This window comes from Gadus chalcogrammus, chromosome 8 (assembly GCF_026213295.1).
Source record: "Gadus chalcogrammus isolate NIFS_2021 chromosome 8, NIFS_Gcha_1.0, whole genome shotgun sequence".
Classification (NCBI taxonomy): Eukaryota; Metazoa; Chordata; class Actinopteri; order Gadiformes; family Gadidae; genus Gadus; species Gadus chalcogrammus.
This window is the reverse complement of record NC_079419.1, coordinates 12,793,789-12,798,788: the sequence shown is the minus strand read 5'-3', so window position 1 is coordinate 12,798,788 and position 5,000 is coordinate 12,793,789. Positions and strand designations below refer to the sequence as shown.

The 5,000-nt window shown below is 45.8% G+C and overlaps 1 protein-coding gene across 1 annotated transcript in view; it reads left to right on the top strand.

Annotated features, from left to right (window-relative positions):
- Positions 1–5,000, top strand: part of LOC130387304 (catenin delta-2-like) — a 78,921-nt gene that overhangs the window by 66,442 nt on the left and 7,479 nt on the right. The window lies entirely within an intron of this gene.

The following is a 5,000-nucleotide window of genomic DNA, read 5'->3' as shown; positions in this document are numbered from 1 at the left end:
CAATTAAGAATATAATTGCTAGCTAGTACAGACAAAGTTCCCAGTTCAACCCCCTGTATCGCCTCTCTTACTGGGAGTAAACAAACGTAAACATCCTGTCGGCTCGTATCTTTCCAGTACAAACGACATAGGCTCATCCAATGGGCCTCACTTGCCTCTGATCATATCGATGAACACGTATCACCACTTAAGTCTAACGGTATAGAATTCATTCTAGTAAGTGTATGTACGTTTAAGATAAATGTATAGTACAGTAAAGTATAGAAACGTCTAGTATAGTATAGTGTACTATAAAACAGTTGAAGCACAGAAGGGACTCGCAAAGTATAGCTCCTGGCCGACCTGGTTCTGAGTCGGATCCCCAGGGCCTGCAGTCTGAACCGCTGGGCATCGTTGAGGAAGACGCCTCAACCCCCCTACCTGCTCATTAATGACGGGTATCTGGCGACGTGTGACGTGCTTTGGATACAGAGCAGCCGGTAAAGCGCCACATAGCGACGGCCATTTGTATACGCGTTGCGCCCCCCTACCCGGAACGTCAACACCGTCAGGCGGAGGGCTGTCTGGAAGGAACATGCCGGAGCTTATACAGCACGCCATGGCAGAGCATCCAAGCGCACAAGTGGTTATATCGTACGCAGAGTGATGGCGCGTGAATAAGTGATGACCCAGGAGGGAGCGATGCGCTTGTGTCGGCGCTTGCGTGTGTGTGTGTGTGCATGTGGACCCATCAGCCGCAGACTTGGAGGAGCGAATATTTTCTCCATGCATGGCTGAGTAAATACCAGAGGGAAGGAGAGGGAGGGAGGGAGAGGGAAAGGGGGGAGGGAGAGAGGAGGGAGGGAGGGAATGAGAGAGATTGGTGGACATGGAGCGTTAGAGAGAGAGATTTAAGTTTAAATGTGGAAGATATAGTTTTAAGTGCTCACAAGCTGAAGACGAAAGCGGAGATAGAGAGCAAGAGATAGAGGGTTACAGAGAGAGAGCAACATGCAGATATATTCTGAGATTAACGATGGGTGAAAGAAGAAAGAGAGTGAAAATAGTGGTACCAAGATGGAGTCAAAAAGGGAGAGAGATCGAGAGAGAACATTATTGAGAGAGACCACAATGTAAAGGAAGATCATTATTCCATGCCTGCAAGGCATGAAACTTCACTTACAAATAGCTCTGTTGAAAACAAACTCATTGTGATGAAATTAGTATATTAGTTTAGTCCAACGATGCAACACCCAGCGGCTATTTGACATTGAAATTGTTGTTGCTGTAGTCCATCACAATACATTAAATTCTCCCCAAATCCTGATCATAATATTCACACACACACATCACACACACACACACACACACACACACACACACACACACACACACACACACACACACACACACACACACACCCTCCTGTCCATGCGGCATTACTGAACAGATTATCCATTCTACAGTACACTCCCCAAGACTGTAGCATCTGAATGTATAATCGTCAGGCTGCTACCTTCATTATTCACAAAGTTTAATTACTGCTTTGAGCTGAACCTGGCCTCCTGGTAACCGCTGCACAGGAAATATTTTGACTGGAGGTTGCACAACAGACACGCATGTTCACATACACAAACCCAAGCACACGCACATAATACTCTATATATAATACATGATACACAATACGCACGCATCTATACATTTATCGTCACAAGCAGCGACAAATGCATCGATGCATGTCTTGACATTTATCTGCACACAGATATGCCTGGGTATACATGGGCAAGCGCACAGACACACACACACACACACACACACACACACACACACACACACACACACGCACACACGCACACACGCACACACACACAAACACATCTCCGATCTGGCTCTTTCCCTCTCTCTGTGTCTCTTCATCAATTTTCATGAAGATGAAAAAAAGTAGTAAATCAATGAAAATAGATGTGTCTACACCGCTGTGTAGACATGGGTCATGTGTCCGTGCTGTAGGTCATGGGTTGGACTCAACGCTATGCACCCAGAGCCACGCAGAGCCCAGATGATAGATGCTGAGGTTCGGTTCATGTTTCACTGAAGAGGACTCTCTGGGTGGGGTTCTCTGGGCGCTGGACAACACTTCCTTGGTCTTGACTGGACTCAGTGATCTTTCGGTTCAGATCCAACACAAAAAAATATTAGAATTTCTTTCATTTTATAGCCCTTTTTCTCTGATTGCGCATTTCATAGTGATTGTGCATTTAATACTCGTTGACGTCAAAGAGCAGCTAGGGGCCATCTTGTTTTAGGAAGCCTACTGGTGAGACTGTTGATATGAGGGGATCGAACCTTGTACCTCGTGGCAGGAGTCGAACACTCACCACACACTGGGTAACACAATGGAGAGATGAGGAATGAACCAATCAAACTAGACACCAGGGGACAATAAGGTGGCCAATGCTGGGACAAGAGCCAGATTGGGAATTGTGGCCGGAACACGGGGGTGAAAGCCATTGGATACAGGGTTGAGGCAGCCTTTAGAAGTGTCTTTTCTCACAGGCTGCACTGAGCTAAGCAGCATTTCTACGTGAGCGTTCATGACTAGGAACCTTATCTGACCTGGAACATATCCCATGATGCCCACTGTCTAGAAGGGGAGGAAGAGAGGAAGAGACAGTGAGAGACAGAGACGGGAGAGAGAGTTGGCAGATCTTTCAGAATACGGAAGACAGAGAGAGAAATAAGGAATAAAGACATGTCCATAGAGTCCCACTCTAAGAGAGACCTACCTCGGATTCAGGCCACGCTCCACAGAGCTCAGAAACACTGCTCAAGCTCATACACTGGGTGTTTGAGGTCTTTTTCGTGGCACTAATTCAAATCTCTGTGAAAAAGGCCACTTTACCCTGTGGATATAGACTTTATATATATTTATAATTATATATATATTTATATAGAGAGAGAGATGGAGAGGGAGAGGGAAACGGAGGGGGAGAGGGATAGAGATTGCATGCTCTATACAGTCAACTCTGTGTGGGCTGAGCAGCTAAGCTAAGTGTTCCCAAAAGGCTGTTGATACAGCACTTTACTGCACATTCCCTGCTTATATAGTTTCCCCCGATTAATTTAGTTAAAGCGAATAAATAGACATTTTCTCGAATTGCTTTGGCTCTCCAACTACTCCCTCCCCCTTTTTTTTTAATGGCAACAAGAAACTTCTTGCTTACTTGCTTAGTTACTCCTTACTACTTACTACTCCCTAAGAGCTAGAATACATAAAGAAAACCTATAAATAGGTTAAAACGAAGTGGGCCTACTCAGTTCCCTGAGTATATGGGCTTATGTTTATAGTTTTTGCATAGGAATCAACATGTAATCTGCTCGGTCTGGCTAGCTCAACACCATTTTCACACTATGATATTTCTGATGTGCTATTCACTTCAGCACATTATCATTATCATCACTTGCTGCCATCTAAAACTAGATGGCTAATTCTAGATTCTAAGTGGCTAATGCTAGAAAGCTTCGGCAACATAGCTGACGCAAATTCAGAATGTGTTAATCAGGAGCTTGCTGACGCCTTGCCATAAAGAACGAAAACAGACCCACAGACACACACACACACACACACAGACACCCCCCCCCCTCCTCCCCCCCCTCCTCCCCCCCCCCCACACACACCACACACACACACACACACACACACACACACACACACACCACACACACCCACACACCCACACACACACACACACACACACACACATTAAACACATGCAAGCTTAAACACATGCTAGCTCAATACAACACTGCGTCCCCACACATCAAAAAACATTTAAATGAATGCTAAGACACACAAGCGGGCGCCCTGTACATACCGGCAGGTTCTTCTACACACACGCGCCCGGCTGACCGTGTCCGTTCAATTAACCTGAGAGGTGACTTACACGAGGTTACATCATCTCACACCATGTTCATGAAGCCGCGCGCCGCCCTGTCCGCATAATAACCAACAGACAGAACAGCGTTCTGGATGAGGTTCTGCTACACTGTCACGGCTGCCCTGCAGCCAGGTCGGGTGTGATAGAGAGAGGTCGGGAGTGGTAGAGAGAGGGTTGGAGGGCTGGAGAGAGGCTGGGATTGGTGGAGAGAGGATGGGAGGGCTGGAGAGAGGATGGGAGTGTCGGAGAAGAGAGAGAGCGGAAAAACATTCAGGAAGCGAAATAGGCAGTCCATGGTGGTCCCAATAGTAGATTTATTATTTTACATTTTATCGGGGATAAACGGGTAAAAGATTCAAAGCTGTGTGTGCATTGTTTAACAGACCCATGGGAACCCCTGCTAATCCATCCATCCATCAATACCTTTGTTGTTGCTTTTCCGCACAGCCAGGATAGAAACACAATGTACACGGCTTAGTATTCCACCAAACAGCCAGACACAAATCACAGCTGCTAACAATGAATTGATCCATCTCATTTTAGTCAAGTAGTTAGGGACTAGGCTTAAAACGTGCAAAAGGACACCGCGGTCTGGGAGATGAAGCCTTCATCAACGTCTCTCCTGGTTTCACTCAAACGTCCGGTAAATAATACAATCACAAAGACCAAAGTGCTATTTTACCATTGTTCAGGGCAGGTGCTGGCATCACTAAGCTTTCAGGCAGAATCGGCACGATGTGGTTTTGATAATTTAGCAAACATATGTTTTATTGAAGCCAGGAGAGATCATTGTGATCGTTTGATCATCCAGACTGGTATTTTTCCTTTGAGGCAGAGAACTAATTCTTGTTATTCTGCTGTCTGCTTTTGAGTGGGAGAAGTTTGTTTTACGCAGGTCCAATTTAACCCTAGACCAAACACCAAAGCAACAGGAATAAACAAACAACTCAACCATGTTGAGACGACCAGCATGATCACACAATGGAACCCAGGGAAACCAGTAAGCTTTCTGTACAAAACCAGTCCGTTTGTACTGAGGACCCACACAGCCACACAACCACCAATCAGGTGAAGCCTTGTTTT